The sequence below is a fragment of the Terrapene carolina genome, unplaced genomic scaffold, assembly GCF_002925995.2.
Source record: "Terrapene carolina triunguis isolate 2854851 unplaced genomic scaffold, T_m_triunguis-2.0 Scaffold558, whole genome shotgun sequence".
In the NCBI taxonomy this organism is placed as follows: domain Eukaryota; kingdom Metazoa; phylum Chordata; order Testudines; family Emydidae; genus Terrapene; species Terrapene triunguis.
The window spans coordinates 13,291,527-13,314,122 of record NW_020664909.1 but is presented as its reverse complement, the minus strand read 5'-3'; the positions used below and the strand labels follow the sequence as shown (position 1 = coordinate 13,314,122).

Sequence of the window (22,596 nt, the reverse complement as noted above, 5' to 3'; positions counted from 1 at the left end):
CCGGCCCTGGACAGGGAGAACAGAAGTTCCCAGTCTCATAACACAATGAAATTAAACAGGTGGCAAATTCAAAATGGATACAAAGAAATACTTTTTCACATAACGTGATTAAACTATAGAACTTGTTGCCACAGGAAGTTGTTGAGACCAAGACTTTAGCAAGATTCAAACTTGTCATTAATACAGATATCAAACATATCATGAATTATGATACTTCTGGATAAAATTTTTGGAAGGGGTATAAAACCTCATGCTCCAGGGTCTAAGCCAACCTCTAACTATTAGAGATCAGGATGAGACTCACATCTGCTACTGCGGGGTTCTTACTCCTTTTTCTTTACAATCTGCTACTGGCCACTGTCAGACAAGATACTGAACTAGATGGACCTTGGATCTGATCCAGCCTGGCAATTCCCATGCACCACACACGATAGATGTTAGTCACATTGCTTAATGCATTACTGGAACACACGCTGATATTACGGTTGATGAGGGCAGTATAGGAACCTTTACAGAATAGAATGTTCTATATGCTGGCTCTCTATTCTGATTTGTTCCCCCACATAGGCCACTCACTCTAAAAAGTTCTAGTTATAAATTTTTTTGCAGATAATGTTTTTTCTATAACAGCCACATCAATGTGAGGAAATCTGCCTTCTGTAGGATCAAAGTGTCCAGTAAGTTAATGGTGATGGATTTAAAGAGCTGTATTCATACAGAGAGTTTGTGTACACTCAAACTTTTAGTCATGTTTTAACACTTGATAATACAATTGTAAATTCTAGTGTGGACACTATACAAGTATTTATTCCAGGACACAAATGTTCGCTGCTAGTTGTATTTAAACTGAATGGGTTATTACACTGAGGCAGATGAAATTGTCAATACATTAAAATGATTTTTCTAAACTAGGAATTGGCATTCAATTCAAAACATTTCACATGCTTAGAAACCATACACTTACAGAGTATGTCTACACTTCGAGCTGGGGGAGTAATATCCAGTTTGAGGAGACACACCCATGCTAGCTTTGATGGAGCTAGCATACTAATATAGCCGTGGCAGTGTTTGCAGCAGGAGGGGCTAGCCACCCTGAATAATTGTGTAGCATTTTAGAGAGGTATGTATTCAGGGTGGCTACTCTTCCACTACTTGCCCTGCCACACCTACACTCTAGCTCTAAGTATAGAAGTTAGGGAAAGGATCATATACCATTTTCTAACACTTCTATAAATGCCTTTTAAAGGATACTCAACATACTTTACAAATAATCAATTAATCTTCACCACCACACTCATCTGATATAGGATTATACCCCACTTCCAGAAGGGTAAACAGAGGCAAGGAGAGGTTAAGTCACTTGATCAAGATCCCACAGTAAATTTATGGCAGAGCTGGGAACACAACCTGAGAGTCCCAATGCCCATTTTCTTGTTCTAATCATTCAGTAGGCCACACTTTGTTGTACAGCCTTAGCTCAAGGCATGCGCCTGGTGTATAGCGGCACAGGGCCATTGACTTTGGGAGGTACCTGTTTGCCAGCACGCCAGATCCAGGAAATCCCCGTTCACACATAATGGCACGCCTCAAACCTGCCACCAGTTTCAAAGATACAAGGGCCAGACCAGCCTCCTCAGTGCTTAAATCCTCTTGGCTTCTCTTTCTAGCTGATTAAACCCTTTTGATCCTTAGCAACTCAAGAATGACAAAGAACCTGACACCTTCTTGCTTCATTGTTAAAGAGTAGGGTGTATAAGAATAAATAAAACAGGTTTATAAATGGAGACTTAAGATCAAGTATATGCTGAATCCTTGGCCAAAGATAAGTCATTTCTTTCATTGTACGGTAGAACCTCAGAGTTATGAGCTGACCAGTCAACCACACCCCTCATTTGGAATCAGAAGTATGCAATCAGACAGCAGCAGAGACACCGCCCCCCCCCCCAAAAAAAAGCAAATACAGTACAGTACTGTGTTAAACATAAACTACTAACAAAAAAAAAGGGAAAGCAGCATTTCTCTCCTGCACAGTAAAGTTTCAACGCTGTATTAAGTCAATGTTCAATTGTAAACTTTTGAAAGACCAACCCTAACATTTTATTCAGCATTACGAACATTTCAGAGTTACGAACAACCTCCATTCCCGAAGTGTTCATAACTCTGAGATTCTACTGTATTCCTTATATTTGTAATAAGGAAAGTTCTGCTGTGAACACCTATTAGTCCTACAAGTCACTGCAATGGGACTATTTTAGACTGAAAGCGTTTCAGGGCAGAAGCCATCTTCTGTTCTATGCTTATACGGTGCATAGCACAATGGAGCCCCAACCAACGCCTTTAAGGTGCTTCCAAAATAAAAATGATAATATTTGTGAGTGAGGGTTTACAAAATTGGGCCTCAAGACTGACAAGCAGGAGATGAGCTGGGACAATGCGAATGACAAGGCAAGGAGTGACCATAACCTAGCCTGACAAGGCAATAAGAAAGCTGCTCATGGAAAGCCTGCCCCTGCTCACCTCTCCTCCACTCCCCCTCAAGCCCCACCCACCCCCACAGCAGACAGCAAAACCCAGAGTAGCCAAGGGAGAAAGAGGGGGGCCAGGAAATGAACCTGCCGCAGAGCTGCTCAGAGCACCAGACAAGAGGTCTCCCCAGAATGTCACACAAGTAGACCAGAACCACATTATGAGAGAACCATCTATTGTTGTGTATATTAACATACTTTCTACAGCATGTGTGGTATATGGTGAACACGGAAATATATATTTAGATATTTTGAAGTAAAAAAGGAATTAAACCCTGCGCAGGCCTCTTAAATGGCTTCTCATTTTGTAACTCGGGCTCTGCGCTATTACATGTTCCCTCAGTGGCCAATCCATAGAGGTTTATGAGTCTGCTGCTGCTCCCAGCTAGATGAGTCCAACAATAGACAACTAACATTTTTAAAGCAAGAGGTTCTACCTTCAGGCACTAGGGATGGTCCAAATGGGGTGAGGTAACACAAGGTGTTTTCTGAACAGAGAATGCAACACAATCCCTGCCCTAAGGAGCTTAATTTAAAGAGAGAGAAGGTGCTGTTATCTTAATATTTTAAACAAGTAAGCTATTTCCAGATTACTCCTGAAACTTGTCACAGATAGTCAGCAAGTTCACCTTAGGCATCACACACAATTAAGTCTCTAGGAGGAACTTAAATGCAAAGATGGTCAGGGCTTTGTGGATGAGCTCAGGAAGGCAGCAAGGCTGGGTATTGGGAGGTTCGGAGCTCTAATTCTGCTTCTCCCACTCACTCACTGCATGGCCTTGGGTGAGTAACTGCACCTTTATGTCTCTGCTCTACCAGTATAACAGGAATAATATTTACCCACTTTCCTTACTGGGACGTTGCGAGGATTAGCTAGGATCTATACGGTACTTTGATCATATATGTAAATGCTCAGTGGCAGCCTAAGGACAATGCACGAGAAGCCGTCACTCAGGTGGATGAGGCTGGCACGGTAGGCAGAGCAGAGGGATGTGAGGAGACATGGAATGACACAGGCCGGATAAGCAGGAGGGACAGAGTCATGCAGGGCTTTGTAACACAAAGTTTGAACTTTACACAGTGGAACCCACGTAGTGTTTAAGATCGCTAGCCAGACTTCCTCCCAGCCTAGCCTAGACCCCTGAGAAATTTCCTCCCAGCCGCCTCCCACAGATAGACTCTCCTCCCAAGTGAAGTAGGCTACCCCTCCACAGCAGGTGGTCAGCTGGAAGCAGCCACTCTTTTGCTCCGCTCCAGACTTACTACCACTTCCAAAGTCCCCTCTGACTCTGGAGTCCAAATACCACTGAGGCAGCCTTAATCCCCTCTGCATTTATACCTAGGGCCCTACCAAATTCACTGCCATGAAGAACACGTCACAGGCCATGAAATCTGGTCTCCCCCCGTGCAAATCTGGTCTTTTGTGTGCTTTTACCCTATACTATACAGATTTCACAGGGGAAAACAGCGTTTCTCAAACGGGGAGTTCTGACCCAAAAAGGAGTTGCAGGGGGGCTGCAAGGTTATTTTAGGGAGGTGGCAGTATTGCCACCCTTACTTCTGTGCTGCCTTCAGAGCTGGGTGGCTGGAGAGCAGCGACTGTTGGCCGGGCACCCAGCTCTGAAGGCAGCACCCCACCAGCAGCAGCGCTGAAGTAAGGGTGGCAATATCATACCATGCCATTCTTACTTCTGCGCTGCTGCCTTCAGAACTGGGTGGCCAGAGAGTGGCGGCTGCTAATCGATGGCCCAGCTCTGAAGGCAGCAGCGCCAAAGTAAGGTGGCAATACCATACCATGCCATCCTTCCTATGCACTGGTGCTGGCGGTGGCTCTGCCTTCAGAGCTGGGCTCCTGGCCAGCAGCCACTGCTCTGCAGCTGCCCAGCTCTGAAGGCAGCGCCATCACCAACAGCTGCGCAGAAGTAAGGGTAGCGGTGCTGCAACCCCCCCTACAGTAACCTTATCACCCACACGCACACAAAACTCCTTTTTGGGTCAGGACAATACAATTACAACACCGTGAAATTTCAGATTGAAATAGCTGAAATCATGAAATTTATGATTTTTAAAATCCTGTGACTGTGAAATTGATCAAAATGGACCGTAAACTTGGTAGGGCCCCATTTATACCCCACAGAGCAGAAAAGTGATAGACTATTCCCAGTTCCCACAAGGGTAACCCATTGCACCTTTTTCTTAAAAAGAAAACAAAAAAAACCCCAAACCCACCACACTCCTTAGTGAGAATTGAGTGAAATAGTAACTAAAGGAGAGGAAGCCTGTGGGCCTGAGAGAGAGGGGCCATGCTGAAGTCAAAGAAGAGCTCAGCTCTGAACACAGCCCGAGTGCTCGGTGTGGTTACAGAGAGCAGTTTCAACCCCTCTACTCAGAGCTGACAGCTGTGTCTCTTGAGCGCGAGGTTTCCTGTGCTATGTTGCAATCCCAGGGGCTTATCTCCCAGTCATCTATCTATCCGATGTACACATACACGCAGCATGCACACACCCCCGCACCTCCCCCCTACTGACGTAGTGCCAGAGACTAGCAGCCTCACAACACTTTTCACGAATGCCGGTCTCCAGCGTCTCCTAGGAACTGGTGAGCACTAACAGAATTGAGCCCATTAGTCTTGTCTCAAAGCACAACCTTAGAGGTGCTATTCAGACATTTCATAACCTACATACATACATACATCCTCCTAAGGGCAGAGGAGAATTGGCCAGGACACCAAGGCAAACCCCTCATGCAGAAAGTGCCATGGGATCTGACGCGTTCATCCAGGATGATGGATTTTATGGGCTTCTCTCCAAGCAACTCAGTTACCTGCCTCAGAACAACAAAAAGCCGACATGATGTTGCCAGGCTTCAATCCTGTGCTTTGAGGGATTCTAGGTGCTTCAGTCCTGAAGAGTCAGGGCCACCCAACCATCCCTCTCACAATCCAGCAATCAGGAGCCAACTGTTGCTCATCCTGCTCATTTGGGCCTCAACTCAACAAAGCACATGCTTAACTTTAAGTATGTATGTGAGTAGTAGTCACATTGGGACACATGATTGGGACACATGCGTAAGTGATTTGCTGAATCACAGGCTTAATTACATTAAGATGTTCAGATACTGCAGTGATGAGCACAGAATAAGAACCTTTATACAAAAGAAATTCTGGATACATTCTGCTGGCAGCAGGAAGCTTTATATTCCATTTTAAAGGAGCCATCTAGACAGACAATTAGATGGAGGGGTAGGGATTCTAGAGCCCCTTAGCACTACCCTCTGACCCAGCCTGGGTACTGCAGCCTCTATACTCTGTAACTTGGATAAAGGTGTCATTGTTTCTAGACCGCCACCGCTCTGCAGTTTCATAGCAACTTCTATCCAAGGAATTCAAGTTGCTTTACAAACATTAAGGAATTAAGGCCTGCTGCCCCTTTATACTGTAAGGCTAGTATTAGGCCGATTTTACAAATAAGGAAGTCGAAGCACAGAAATTAAGTCCAACATTTTCTAACATGGTCACTATTTTGAGTTCCCATCTTCAGACACGTTGGGCCCCGCTTTCACAAACACCAATTTGAGTCAACAGGAACTGCAGCTGTTCAGCACTTCAGACGCTATAAGACTGACTCTTCAGCAGCTGAGCATCAAATATTATTTATAGTGCACTAGTGTCTCTAGGAGTCCTACTCCATTGTGCTAGGTGCTGTACAAACACAGAATAAAAAGAATCCCTGTCCCAAATCTGAGGCACCCAAAATAGTGACCAACTTTGAAATTTCAGCTGTATGTGACTTGCCAACAATCACTCAGCAAGGCACTGGAAGAGCTGGGAACAGAATCCAGATCTTTGCCCATAGATTCCACTCACTAGCCCATGCTTCCTTTCCTTTGGGAAAGGACAGGAACAACCCCTATTTCTATTGCTGACCTTAAGTGCTGAGCTGCTTTTGTGAAGAAAAAAAGTAGTTCAGGCATCAGCTATTGGCTTAGTTTATTTGCTCACCTAATATCACAGGCCACAAAAATATGGGGCTGAAGTGTACATTGTGGAGAAACCCAGGACTGAACAAACATGGGGACCAAACACCCCTCTCACCACAGGACGGGGGTAGAGGGGAATCCTCTAAGCCAGAGTTTAGGCACCTTGGTGAAGCAGCATGAAGGAAACGAGCCAAGAAGGGAATGAACTAGGGTGACCAGACAGCAAGTGTGAAAAATCGGGACGGGGGTGGGGAGTAATAGGAGCCTATATAAGAAAAAGACCCAAAAATTGGGACTGTCCCTATAAAATCGGGACATCTGGTCACCCTAGAATGAACACAGGGACTGGCTACCTCACACCTCCCCAGTTAGCAAGTGCAGAATTGTTTATGGGTCTAGTAAATAATGCTAGGGAGTTAGAAATGAGTAATCACAAAAGTAAACAGTCCCCGTGCAGAGCTGGAAATAAGAGTTCAGGAGGCTCCCCCAGTGTATGTTCAAGGTCTATAATGTGCAGACGTGAGCAATCACAGCTGGAGAGTTGCAGAATGTGTTTCCAGACAGAGATTTTCTAGCTCTGCCTTTTCAAGCCAGACACTTTCAAAACCAGCAAGTGAATGAGTCCAAAAGCCACAGATACTGCAGCAGCAGATCTTCCCTTCCCAGGTGGTATTTTAGAGCTCAGGAGGAACTCTGTATTCGCTACTAGCTCAGCACCACCCATGCACGTAACCCACAGTGGCCAAAGTGCAGCTGGCACCCCATGGAGTTCTACAACATGGCCCGTTGTTACTCTCATCCTTAAAATGGAGGAGCAGCCCAGACAGACAGACTGCAGGGCCCATCTTCTTTGTGAGCCAGTTAGCCTGCTTAGATAAAGATAAACCATTGCATGCTGGTACCGTAGTCTCCACATGCTACACCTCCATATGGAAGATGAAGGAAGCTACAGACAGCTCCAGGTCTTGCCATTTTGTGCAACCCTCAGGCTCCTGGCAAGTCCTTGGAGTCCCAGTGTTTAGGCACACTTAAGGCAGACACTTATGGGAAGGTTTCATGAGGAAAGCAATAGGTTCAAGAACAGGGGAAAAGAGCACTGTCTTTCCTCCATGGGTATGGCCACAGCTTAGAGGGTGTTATTAGAAACAGAGATCTGAGCCCTTCCTACCACAGCACAGAATAAAAACCATGGATAAAAAGGTCCAGTGTATGGTGACAGAAGCAAGTCAAGAGAGTTTCCTCCCAGTTGTCTGAGCTATTTCAAGGGGACATAGCACACTCGCAAGCATGAGAAATCACCTGCCTTCCCAATCTGAAGGGCTGTGGGGGAAAAGAGGGGGGAGGAGGAGGAGGAGGGGAGAAGGAAAGAGTTGAACTTTCAACATACCCATAAAACACAGTAACCATCCTCATCTCTGAATGTCTCCTGATCCTCCGTCAGAAGCAGAGGGGAGGGAGAGTCTTGCTCATCTCTTGAAGGGGACTCCTAGCTTCATCAAAACAGTCAGTCATTCTCAGAAAAAGCAACTGCTTGCAAAACTGAGAAATGAAAGAACTCTGCACAGAGGGCTTTCCTGAAACAAACCTGATTAAGGCTCCTAGTGACAGCAAATTGAGCAATAATGCAGACAGGACCCTCCTATCCAGCGGCTTCAGGACATGGACGTTAGCCACATATCTCTTAGAGGTGTATTAGACTAGACAGGTGTTGTTTTTCTAGAGTGAGCACAGAACCATATTCAGAGATGGAAAAGACCTTAGAGGTCAAATCTAGTTAATGCAGTAGTGTTCCCTACAGTATATTTTCTACTGCTTTGTCCAATCTATTTTAAGTGCCCCCAACTGACAGTTTCTACCGCTTCCCTTGGGAAATTATTTTACAGACTAATGGAGTTTACAGTCAGGAGCCCAAATAAAACAGATTGTATAGACTGTGAAGTAGAGATTGTTTGAAGCTTTCAAGTCCCCTTGTGGAAACCAAAATCATATTCCGTAGGAATGCCTAAAGTTCTACAGCTTACAATAGAGATACTGTAGCAATGAGGACCATCACTATTGTATTATATTTGTAAAGATTGCTTCTAGCTTGGTTACTTCTCCATTTATTGATTGGTGGGTGGTAGCTTTTTGTCCCTCCTTTCCTTCCCCCCCCCCCGCCCAAATTTAGCTCTCCCTACCAGACAACCAAATGTCTAATGTAGCAGCCTCTCTTTTGGCGTTTATGTGTTTAAAAAACACACCAGTACAGAGCAATACAACACATGAGAGGGTGAGGTAAGGATGACAAGGACAATCAAATATATTTTTGTACACATATCCCCCATTCAAGAAGGCAAATGCATAAGGCTCTTGAATAAATGACCAAGCTAGATCATGGGTGGGTGGGGGGGGGGGGAAGGACAATATGTAAATAGACAGCTGCTGCCCCCATCCCCTCACAAAAAGCCTCAGCTCAGGGAAATTTTTAGTAGCTACAAATTCTTCCAGCTGCTAGTCTAGAAGGACATTTCACACTCCACTAGAAAGGGAATTTCCCCTACATTTGCAATCAAGTCTTGACAATGAGATCATATGTCATATCCAAGAAAAAAAGCAATATTATTGCAATGATATGCAGCTAAATATGGTACTATATTTGCAGAATTGCTAAAATTGTGTTTGTCATTTTTTGAAGCTAAGATTCAATTTGTGAACTCATCTCGACAATCAGTTGGATGATTAAAAAAAAAGAGATTAATCTGTAAAAGGGGCAAGGGGGAAAACTTGATAACAGCCAACAAACTTGTAAAGGGTGTAAACAAAGAAGGAAGAGAAAATATTTAATGTATAACTGGGAGTAATCAGAGGACATTAAGAAAATCAGACTAAATTTTCCCCTATCTGAAATAGCATCCTGGGACAGTGAGAAAGACAAAATATGAGGAGTTGGAGAAAGGATGACACAAGAGTGATCAAGTGTAAATATATTATTGTGCACATATCCAGCACATTCACATCAGGCTCTTTCGCTGTGGAATCATCACCCAAGAGAGATGGGCATCCCACCAACATGGAATTTTAAAGTTAGACTGAACAAAACAATATATTAGAAAGATATTAAGTATTAAGCATCAAGCAGCTTGGGACAGGGACTATGCCTGGTACAGCACCCAGCTTGCTGCTGGTGCTGAACACAAGTGAAGAATGCTAATAGTATAGAGAACAGTCTTGGACTGGATAACCTAATCGGTATCTTCTCTCCACACCACCCCAGCCCCACAAATCTCCATCTTGTAAAATTCAACTTACTGATGCTGCATATACCTATTCCTTGGATGGGGAGTTCCAGCAGCTGGATGATTTTGTAATAATGTTACCTGTGCTCAAATAGTCAAAAGTGAGCAGTGTCTTTGGACTGCTAACAAGGAGCCCATTTAAACACAATCTCAGCATAGCAGCCACAGAGCCCAGATGACTCTTTCATGCCTAGAGGTGATCTCATAATAGCAGAATTGAGGGACAATTGGCCAGGGTATCCAAGTGGGCTTTTGGGGATGGAAAGAGAGCCTTGCTCTCACGCCGGTCGTCAAACTCGGCTCAGGCAGACACTGGCTTCCAGAGCTCACTGGCTTTGTGAAAAAAGCACCACCCTTCTCCCCTGAGCTCAATGCCAGTGCTGGGGAATATATTCCAATTCAGCACTCCAAAATCATGCAAACTAGGATGGAGGGACAGGAGGAGAAACTACAGCAGCAAGTGTTTTATAGATATGCTTTTGGGGCACTCCAGTCATCAGCGTGGAAGTGGCACACGAGCAAGAGCTACAACGTATGAACAACTGGTTGCGATGCCGTCAACGTGGATCAAAGCTGCCGCAGCTGCAGGTGCTGCTGCTGGTGAGCACTTGAAAGAACTGTTAGGGCTGCACACAAAACACACCCCATCCTGCTGGCATGAAGCCAGTTCCTCTTCTGAAATCAACTGCTTTCTACACCACTTGGGAGTGCCAAGTCAAGCCCATGCCAGAGAGCAAAGGCACATGCAGACCCTTCATTTACCTCATGGTAGGGGGCACAGCCACTTGACAGTCAAAGCCATCCAAATTTAGATTAAAGTATAAAGGCACTTGTAAGATGTCTATCGTTCAAGGTTCTCAATAGACTTTACAAACATTAATGAAGGCTCATGACCCCTACGATATAGGGAAGTACCCTTACAACCACCTTATAGATGAGTCAGTAAATGGAGGTACCAAAGAGTTAAGAGACTTGCCCAAGGTCATACAGGAAGTCAGTGACAGAGCTGGGAATAGGTAGCCTTAACTCCCAGTCCCCTGCTCCAACCACTAGATGAAACTGCTATCTACTAGGGAGGGAGAAGTGATAATCAAGAGAAATGATTGGATTCATTCAGAAATGCCCCCAAATTGAGGGTGCTACCCAGAATGCAGGTTCTGCTCACTGCCCTTGATCTGCATACCCGCAACAGTAGCGTTTACCTAACTCAGACACATTCCCATCTGGTTAAAATCTAATTACCAACTATCATCATCAACCATCATCGGCGGCACTTGGAGAGAGATCCCATGGATTTCTGCTGGGGTGTTCAGTGGGTTTATTTTGCATTGTGTGTCATAATGCACTGTAGGCATTGACTTCAAAGAGCTCTGACTCGAGGTGATTTTATATCTGTTCAAGTATAGATATATACTTGCAAGCTGGCTTCTTTGTACGTTTATAGTCAAGGGTGTAGATGCATGAGCAACTGCACAGATGAAGCATGGTGCCAGGCAGGGAGAGAATTATAAATGTCCTGATGAGGAGGGAGCAGGCAGAAAGAAGTTTACACCAGTCATAAGGTCTGAGGCTCTGTATCTCTGTCTCAGGCAGGCAGAAGGTTAAAAGCAGGCTTTCCCATTACATTCAGTCCCCTGCTGCTGACCCATTTAATGAACAGCCATTTGTGTCACTTCCCCTGCCTCTCTTCCCTTCTCATGTGGTGAAAGAGAAACGTGGCCAGAATACATGCAGCTACCGTAAATGCAGAGTAAAGAGAGAGGTTGAGTTTGAACGTTGGGGTGGGGTTTTCTTCATTATTATTATCATTATTGTTACCACCACCAGATATTCTCCCCCCAACATTCTCCCAGCATCTCCTCCTCTTTACCTGAATGTAACTTTGAACATTTAGGCATTTCATAAGCCTTGTATAAAAGGAGCCTGTGAAATAATTAAAAAATATATATATTCATTAACTAATGTCAATCAACCAACCGTGCTTTGGAGGTCCTAAGAGCCTTTCATCTTAGTATCTCAGACTGTCTGGCAAATACTAACTAGTTAAGCCTCACAAATGTCCTTTGAGAAGACAGTGATCACTTCACCCACCTCCAAAATTATCATTTCCTCTGGGGCTGACAGCCATCACTATTTTGCGGTGCACAGTGCAACAGTTTGTTATATAGACTTCAATTTAAAATCAAAATGAAATATTGCTACACAAACGGAGCATTGCACCCAATTTTGGAGGACACCAGCTCAGATTACAGTGTCATTTTTTTGGTATCGTAATACTTTACATTTACCAAATTTTTGTGATGTACTTACTTGTATGGTATATAACCAAGGAATGCTGTATATGTGAATGTACAGACTCGGGATTTTAAATTATTGGGAGCTGGCAAATTTGCTACAAAATAATGCATTCTAGTAACATGAAAAGACCGGTGGGCAGAAACACCCACATCTCAGTTCTGCCGCTGACTTCTGTGGTGTTGGGCAAGGTGCTTCACCCCTTTGTGCCTTCATTTCTTCATCCATAAAATGGGAACAATAATATTTAGTCACCTAACTCTCCTGAGCATTGAAGTGCTCTCAAAATACCAAGTGCTAAGAATTTTTATATGCTTAGATACTTCAGTGCTGAGTAGAGCTGGTCAGAAATATTTTGACTAGTCTTTTGTTGGAAAATGCTGATACGTCAAGACCTAAAATGTTTGTGGGAAGTGGGTTGGTTTCAAATTTCTCATTTAGAAAAAAGTTGGGAAAAAAAGTTTTTAAATTGTATTGTCTGATTTCAAAATGACTTGTTTCAAAATTGAAGTTAATTTATAGTAAATATGTTTTTAAAAGTTGAAATTGAAATGAAATGTTTCAACTAACCTAAATCCATTCTTTCCAGATTTTTGGTTTGCAAAAATTTTTGAGTGAATTTTCATCCCTATTGTTGATGGGGAAATTTTTGAAATCTCAAAAAGTTCTCCTGGAATGAAAAATCTATTATCCTGCCCAGCTCTAATGCTCTTGCTGTAGAAAAAGTTAGAGATAGAACAATAGCTATCTCATGGAAAAGGCAATTCTCTTAAGATTTACCAGAAGGGCCCAGATCTGTCCTTGATGTCAGACAGTGTTGGTGATAGACTTTCAGGTAAACAAGCATATCGATATGTGTACATTATAAATTATTATTAGTTTGCATGAATTATCAACCAAATGTTGGTATACATTGCGTGTATCAAATTTTATTACTAATAAAATTAACTTATCAACATTAATGGATAGTGATAATTTTTAAGTAAAACACAATAAATGTTTTTGTCTATCAGTTTTTATTCATGCGTGTCGCTTGTTTTGTTAGTTCATTTCTATTAACAATATGTATTAATTTATTCATCACATTTTAAAAAATGCGGTTGATACAATCAAACAATTAATGCTGAAAGTGTGCAACTATCCATAAACAAAATTACCTTAAAGATTAATATGTAATGAAACTTTACAGTACTTCATAATCTGCACTGAACGAAGCGTAACCTCTTCTATCTTTGAAGCCAATTATAAAAAATTACATTTTACCTAAAAACTGAACCAAAAAAACAAAATCACAATGTGGCACGTTTTCTGAAAGAACATTTATAAGACTTTTGATTCTATTTGGTCCTAACAGTGAAGCAAATTGTGTAGTAATTAAGCGGCTGTTGTGGATCCACTTAAATAAAGCCTTCCCAAAAAACACTCGCTTGTTCAGTTCTGGAGTCAATTGTCTGATTTTGTCACTAGTACAATATTCAAAATGGTTGCTGACAAAAACCACTTTAATTGCACACAGCAATACTCAGCGTCAAATCACCTGAAAATATTGGGCCCAATCCTGCAGCCTCTCCAGGCATGAAATTCCTATTCTGTCACTGGAATCAATTGTCACAGTTCAGGGAACTGTATCTGCATCTCTCCCTTGTGGTCCAGCAAAGAGGCCCATTCTAGACTCCACGCGCCTTGGCCGTCACTGCTCTCGGGCAAAGTCATGTGTCTCCCCCTGCTGACTGGGATTTTTCCTGTCTGCACACTGCCTTGCCTACACCAAGTTCCCAAGCAAGTCAGACTGCCATGACAGGCCTGCTTTGCTTTCTCCACGAATCTATCTATAAATAGTATATTCCCCACAGAAGTTACCACATAGCCCTTACTAAGCAAGCACATTTTTTCTTAAGGTGAAAGTGTTACAGAGACAACAAATTAAAACAATAAAAGGAACCTATGCACATGCTAATAAGCTTACCAGAGATCACCCCAATTCCATGGACTCCAACAGGTGATTGGTCATTCAAACCCCACCATGGGGTTTCTCCGTGGTTACAAGTTCACAATACCATTAGCTCACAACAAACAGACCCAAGAATCTGAAACTCACTCCTTTATACAATAGGGCCTTTGATTTTGGGGCCCTGGGAACAGATAGTCAGCAGACAATAGCCCTCTCCTCAGGTTGTAGCTTCAAAGAGCTGGATTTTTGCAAAATCAGAGGTGTGGGGGGCGGGGGAGCGTTAAGCGAGGGTACTTGCATTCACCTCCCCCTAACTATTTCCCAGGAAATCCACTTCTCACGTATCGTCCCAAAAGTTGATTCTTGTCTGCCACATTGGTCAATATAGTCCTTTGATCATCCAGGCCCACAATAATACTTAATCTTTGCATGGAAGACAATGGACTCGAAGGGTATCTAAACTCAATATTTCCTGAAGATATTGCAGGCAGTTGCCCTATCTGTCACAAGAACTATGCACAAAAAACAGCTGCAGAACCAGGTCAGTCAGGAAATGGAGTGCTGTAAAAAAACCCAGACACAATGAAGATGGAAAAAGAAATTGGGGACATGTTTGTTTATAGATATTCTGGCCTCAGTCAGAAAAATATGTTCTGAGAACAAACATGTTGACATTTAAAATAAAAAATATTTCTTAAGAAAAAAATACCACAATATTCTACCGTAATGATCAAACCACTGGAGCAATAGCATTGGAGGCTGATGTCATCCCATTACTGGGAATACTGTAGGGTTTTTATCTATAGTAGTTTTATTAAGGATGAATCTTCATAGCAGGAGAATCTTCTGCACACTTTCAAACTTGTTATTCTTAATAAAAAAATTCCTAAACAAAATTAACAGACTGAATTACAAGAGTATGAAAGCAGAGCACAGTAAAATATGCAAAAAGCACTGTAAACCCACAATTATCTCATTGATGGAGCTCTACATATAGATGGTACTTTATAGATCACTTAGAAATATAGTATCCTTTTCCCGGAAGGTCTCTCTGACCAGGTCAGACAAATGCAGTCAGGGATGACAGTTTATGCATGGGAAGGTGATTGTTGTTCTGTGGAGTATAGTATTCAAAATGTATTTGTTTTTCTTTTGGACCTTTCTGGGAAATTATATTTATCTGAAAAACACTGCAGAGAGAAATTCCAGAAGCCCAGTCCTGCTTTGGTTGCATATACGTATATGCATTCACCTCCTCCATAATTCCAGGAGAAACATCAGAGATACTCCCACCGTAGTCAGACTCTTCATATTGCAAAGCCTGCTCTATGGATCAATCCCCCGTCTCGAGAGACTGCTTTAAAAGTACCTCTATGAGCTTGATCTTATATTACTAATGCTGGCAAAACTCCGTCAAACCAATGGCATTTTCACCTGCATAATCACTACGTGTTTACGCCCAAGATGGATTCCAGTACAATTTTGTTCAACCTTTAATTTCTTAGATGACCATTTATTGCATGTCCCTGAAGTGATCACTTAAAATAAATTATATTCATTATGTATCTTTTTTCACTAATTCTGTGACTGTAGAATCCTTGTTTGTACCACTATTAACCTGGAAAATAGATCAGTATAAGAGTGGGGGGGGGGGGGAGAAAAAAACATTTATTTTATGGACTTTAACACTGGGTCCAAGTTGATAAGGTACTAAGATGAGGTTTATTGTAGAATTTCTGTTGCTCCATATCTGTGTCTTTTTGGGTTATTTCTATGGCCATATTTTATATTTTACTCTAGAAATAGCTTACAGTCAGCACCACATAACAAGAGTTTATACAATAGAGATGGGATACTTATGTATCTGAATAAGCTTTCAAAATCCACGATATTGGGACACCTCGGGGACCATGAGCTACATAAAAAGGCTGGCTGGAAGCGGACTTATTTTCTACATGCAACTGAAATTGTGTTAAAGTACAAGTGTGATTCTGATAGGTCTGAATTTGTTTCATACAGCTTTTAACTACTTTTCATTCATAAAAACTACATGCAATAAGAGCACAATTACAAAACTATACCAATGGCGAGTAATTAAAATGTCTATATAAGAGAAAATATTCAAGCATGTACAGGATTGTTGGTGTCTATTATACTTCTGTTGAGCCTGCCGGCTGTTTATCCCACATGAAAACCCTAGTGCTGCTATTATACATTACATTTCTTCTTTCCAATAAAGAGTCTGCTTTATTTTGTGCTAATTAAAATACATCCCACAGAATAAGCCATTTTTAAATGAATGCTGATGATTTCAAATCCACAATTTGAGAACTATTTAAAAGTTACCTTGCTTGTACAGACCCTATGATGCTCAATTCTGATCTCACCCATGCTGGGGTAAACTAGGAGTAATGTTATTAGAATCTCATTGATGAAAGGGTGATTATATTCAGGTCCATTGGATCCAAATGAAATGTAAGTGAATGCAAATAAACTGCACACTTTCATTCCCATCTAAGGCCCCATCCCTGCAATCAGTTCTGTCGGAGTGGACATATGCAAAGCACAATTGAGCTTAAGGAGATTTGGCAAGGGCACAGGGATCCACCTGCACGGATCTAACTGCAGGATAAAGATCTAAGTCAAAACAAATTTTGCCATCAACTTCAGAAGTAGCAGGTTTGGGCTCTAAGTGAATGTGCATAAGCCACACCGGGAATACAAAAAGACATGCAGTAATACAGAGATATGCAGTAGCATTTAAAAAAAAAAAAAAAGAAAAGAAAAACACAACAACTTTATTTTGGAATATATGTAATGTTCTGAATATTATACTAATGCCTAAAGTTTCTGGGCCCATCTGGGACTAAGCCACAAAACTGTAGGCACTGCATGACAGGGTTCTGTTCATATTGCTCTGAAAAAATACTTACAGTGTGAAAGTTTAATTTTATACTGCATGTTTCACATCAGTTATGATTAGTATTACAAGAAGCTGTTTCTTACTGGAAAGTCATTGTTGAGTTTTGGAAGCTGTGAAGATTAGCAGATATTCCTGTAAAATTATTTTTCTCCCCCTCTTCTACAGGTCTTTGATATTTCTACCAATCCTGCCCTGTTTTCAGATTAACGCTACAATCGGTTATAAAACAAGTCAGAGGCACCAGAGGCCAGCAATGAAGTTACTGCAGGACCTTAACTCTGAATTGCCTCACTTTTGTAAATTCCCAGTGTGCACGGTTCTAATAATTATCATTCAAAAGCTGGAACTGCATCAGCAGGGTTTATTCCTGGAGAGCAAAACCAGAGGAGGAGAAGACACAGACAGTTTAGCTCATTGCAAAGGATCAAATTCTGCCTTTGAATGTACGACTCTCCAAACAATTTCACTGGGAATCTGACACGCACACTTGCAGACATGTTCTGGATGTGTTAAATAATGAAACAGTTACCCTTTGGATCAATATAACCCAGGAACAACTGCTCCTATTTCAAACAAAATTATAGATTTCAGAAATCACATCAAACATCATGATTTGTGCATCCTTTCCATCAGTTTTGCATCATTTAGACACAAAACCAATAAATGTCACTGCTTAACAGATTGCATATATAATTATTACACCTACCTCTGTAAAGTACTTTAAGACCCACAGAGAGGGTGACCAGACATCCCAATATTAGGAGCTTTGTTTTATATAGACCCTATTGCCCCTCCATCCCGATTTTGCACATTTGCGATCTGGTCACACTACCTTCAGATAAAAAGGGCTAGAAAAGCAATTTAACGTAATGCACATCAAAATGCGTTTTTATTTCATATGCAAGTATTATCCAAAATAAAGAGCTCTGCAATGGAGAAATAAAAGCAGAGGTTGATTTCCCCAAATTCTCATTGGCGCATGCACACACACACACACACACACACACACACACGTACCTTGTTCCACTGAAACAGTTCTGCACACCTTCCAAAGCTCTCCTTCTCTGGTAGGAGCTTCAGTCTGCTCCAGTACTCAGCCATAACACTATAATCAATGTAACACTAATAAACCTAGGGGGGAAAGTCAGCCAGTTGAAAGGTGAGAGGACGCTTCTATTCAGTTATTTGACTAGCATGTTTGGTGATGAGTGACCTAGGTTATACTGTTTTAGGACACAGTCATCACCTTTGTATCAACATTCCATCCTCCTGGCCATGTCTCCCACAAATAACGTTTTTGCCTGTTAAAAAGATCATACACACGAAGAGTAAGATATGTTTTTACCAAGCATTGGCTAAAACAGAAAAAAATATTTTAAAACAGAAAAAAATATTTTACCCAGAGCTTAATAAATCCTAGACAAAGCTCTCTCCTACGTAATATACTGCACACTCGGTTTCTCTGGACAGCTAGAGAATGTGAGGTTTATATTGAGATTTATAAACCATATATCACAGCTGAAACCATGGCACTGAATACTCTGCTACAATTGAAGTTCTCAACTGGCTGCAACTTAGAAATAAATGTCTTCTAGATTGGTTGTTCCGAGATTAGAATATGTCCAGTTTCTAAGAGGTTCCATTAAATTATCAAAACCACCTGCAGAAAAAAGCAACAACAGGCTGAATGAACACAATCAGATCTAGTGCAAGATTATATTTCATATACAATGGGTTTGTAATTTGAGACCTGAGTAGCTAACAAGAAAAAAAACAAAAAAGGATGAGATCTTATTTAAAAGTTAGTGGTGCTCTTCTTCCAATATTCAGTGTCATTAAATTATATTTCTCCGAGCCTATATTTTAGAAATGACATAATTCTAAAATTTAAAAAATGATCTTAGTAAATTAATACAATTATACTTAAAGTCACACATTTGCCTGTATATCAGATGAATGGAGACAATTTGTTTCTCATCAAGGTCATGTTTCATATTTGAGATTTTACTGCAAAAGTTGGGTGAATTAACTCTCTCATGACATACTCTGTATTACAAACAGTCGAGCACTAGTAGTAGAGGAACAGTTTAAATCTTACCGTTCATTCAACCTTCATTGCCAGGTTATTAGTAGTAGTGTTCAGAAGACCCAATTATAAACCTATGGAGCCATATTCTGCTCTCATTTACACTGTTGTAAATCCAGAGTAACTCCACTGACGCCAGGTTTACCTCAGTGCAACAGAGAGCAAGATTAGGTCCATGATGTCCATAATGCTCACAGCAGATGCTTACAGCAGTTTTAGTTGTTGCTTGTTCAATTTCAATCCAAGCACAAAAACAAAGGAAAAAATATATAGATGTTTTTACATAATAGGGCAAAGATTATAGTATGGAACATAATTCTAAAATTAGGGGTAGGTAACTCCAAATCTTCAGGAGTACCTGGGGTGAGAAGAAAGGGTCTTTCTTTTCATTCACCTATATCTATATTGGGGTGCCGTACACCCTGAAGGCCCAATCCTGCTCCCATGAGCGTTAAGAGTTTTTTCTTCTCTTATTAATTCTGATAAAAGGATGGTTGGGATTATTTGAAAACAAGAACACACCGTAATGTTTATAGATAGGAATAAAAATATATTTACATGGTTTTAACCTCAGCAATCCTCCCCAAACAACTGATGCATAAGACTTCACGAATACTTGTCATAAGTCCTTTAGAGGAGAAACAATTTTTATACAGAGAATTTGTATCTGCAGAAAACCAATAGCCTGAATATTTAAAATTGTTTTCTGCAACTACACAGAATGTTCAGGAAGTTCTCCTAGTCTTTTGATTTTCACTCTACTGTCAAAGGGATCTAGATAAATGAAACTCATAGTCTGAATAATTCTGTTAATGCCAGTCAGGATATTTTAGAAAAGGGACAAAAACACAGCAGGGATTTCAACATGCAGCATAGTTTCATGCTCAGTGTTTCCTGCATGCGCATTGTGCGTTGAACAGTCTCATGAGCTGGTTTAGCTAATAGCTCTGCAGGTATATTACTGTGGGAAAGTATATTATTATCTTCTGCAGACGGGAACTTCATATTTCTAATACTAATATGCGTTCAGCTCTATGTTACATTTCTCTGTCCTTATTGTTAATTTTTCCTTTTACAAAATTGCTTTCCATGCTAGCAAGCACTCATCTTTCTTTAGGTGTTACAAAGCTTTTGGAAACCTCCTTCTCTTTACCCCCTCTGCTCTACCAAATTCTGTATATGCTGCATATTAGAACACACATCTGACCGTGGAGGTGGGCTAGGTCAATTCAGAGCTTTACACCATCGCTTCTGAACAACCCAGATATTCCTTTCCTCCAGTAGGAGTCTGGGCCCTCAGTCACACGGCACCTTGGACATCTAAAGGGAAGGAGAAACAGGCAAGCCCAAAAGAGATTCTTGATCCTTGGAGGAACATATTTTCAGAACTGCAAAAGGAGAACGAATCAAAGCTATGCTGGCACACAGCTAGCAACTGGAAGTGTTCATGAACACTGGCTGATATGTTGCCTCATCTGCATTATGCCCATAATTTCCCAAGGTTCACATACACATACACCATCATAAAGAGGATCACTAACATGGCAGGCACTATTAGAAAGAGCTAGCAGTGTGCTTAATAAACCCAAGGAAGAACATGAACACACACCTCTGCCTGCCTACCATGAGAAAGCTTGCTCCCAGGGATTGAAAGTTGCATGCTATGACACATGGAGTGTGTACCTGCCAGCAGCCACAGAGGCAACAATGTCAGGTGTTATCTCTAACTATACCCTGTCCATTGTCCTTGTGTTAAATTGACCCCTGAACTCTGCTTCCATGAGTGCTGGAATTCCTGAAGGTGGCAAAATGATGCCAGTTTGGCATTTCACCTCAGTGGCCTGCTGCTATGCACCAATCCAGCTTTGGAAAATTCTCCCTCATTTCCAATTGAGAAAAACTCTTCCTAGCATGCCCCCTTAAGGCAGTGTCAATCTAACCCTGCTTTTCATGAATGCCTTCAGGAAATGGCTTCTCCACTAATTGCATGCTAATACTCCCCACCAGTCAAGCAGTGCAGCCAGCAGAGTACCCTAGGCTCCAGGAGCTCTGCTAGGCTCTCCGAACACATTTCCAGCTGCACTCCACTTGGTTCTTGTGGCACAAACTGGATTCTTTCATAGATCCACACCTCCTGACCTCTGAATGAGGTTGGAAGGAAGAAAGGGGACCAAAGACAGGAATATTTTAAATGCCAGTAAGGTCAAGAACTTTCCTGATCCATTTCTTCAGCCTTTCTTTCTTTCTTTCTTTCTTTCTTTCTTTCTTGCTCAAGGCCAGCTGGTTCATGAGATCGTTCATGACACTTCTGCAACCCAGTTGCGAAGATGGTTCTCAATCCCGTTGGGGAAACCAACAGCTCTGACCTCTGAGATTTGTTCCCATTTGCTGGCAGACAGAGAACTGTGAGCTTCTGTAGCAACCAACCACAAAAAAATCACAATGTCCGTAACCGCCAGGTCCTTTTAATTTAGTACCCTGCAGCAGTATAGAAGATGTGACACATGCTCATTGTCCCCCCACTAGCATCCCCCCAGCCACTCTGAAACCTCAAAGTGAGTCACTACGCTTTCCTTAAAGACAGATGTTAATCTACCCCCCAAACCTACCCGCCCTAGCAAACACACATCTGAGAAGTTTGTTAGCAAAGACAGGCAACACCAAGCTTATCTGAGGAAGGACACAAAGTAGCTGAGAGCTGCAATACCGGAGCTAGAAATTGTTACCTCAGAAAAAACTAAATATAGAATGGGCCTTTATTTAGGCCCAAATGTTATTTGGGTTGTTTTTAGTTCTTCGGTCCTTTTTTAAAATATGAGATAATATAACCAAGAGTTCCACTAACGCATGGCCAAATTCACATGTTTTTTCTTGCAGCTCAGTCATCAACATCCTCCTGTGCATTTGAGGCTTTGTGGATCTCAAAGTGAGTTGTCTGGGTGCAGCGTATGTCCCCAGGAATATCTGACAGATTCCCCCCCTGGAAGTTAATGCTGCACGAAGCAGCAGTAACTTCTGATCTCTGGCTTCTCACTCTCTGGGGGAGAGGAGAAAGAGCACAGTCTCTGACTAACATAAATATGGTCACAGAGCCACTATTCTTAATCCTGCCTCAGCATGGAATGGGCTCGATGAGCTGGAGGTTCCTTCTACCCCTACATTTCTATGAGTCTGTACTGCCAAAGGGGAACACAGAGCACGGTACGTTTCACAGAGGGGCTGGCAGTTGGACCTGGAATTCTGGTGCCGCATCTGTCTCCTTTGCAACTCCAGAATCAGCATCTGCTGCCCCTTCCACACCAGTCTGAGCTAAAACTCGCAATCCTCAGCGTGGTCCAGCTATTAGCAAGAAACAGAAAACCACACTTATACAGTGAGTTACACCGCCATTTCTGGAGTAGAACACGACAGCTGCCTAACTACACAAAGCAAGACTGGCCAGCACTGGGTGCCTGTTCAGTTTGGCACAGGAAGTGAAGAATTGTGTATTATTTGAAGCTGCTGGGTTCACTTAAGGAGGCAGAATATAGTTAGTTACCTTTGTGGGAATTTGGCCAGGATAC

At 41.9% G+C, this 22,596-nt stretch overlaps 1 protein-coding gene across 1 annotated transcript in view; it reads right to left on the bottom strand.

Moving 5' to 3' along the window:
- Window positions 1-22,596, bottom strand: part of CD247 (CD247 molecule) — a 76,582-nt gene that overhangs the window by 16,971 nt on the left and 37,015 nt on the right. The window lies entirely within an intron of this gene.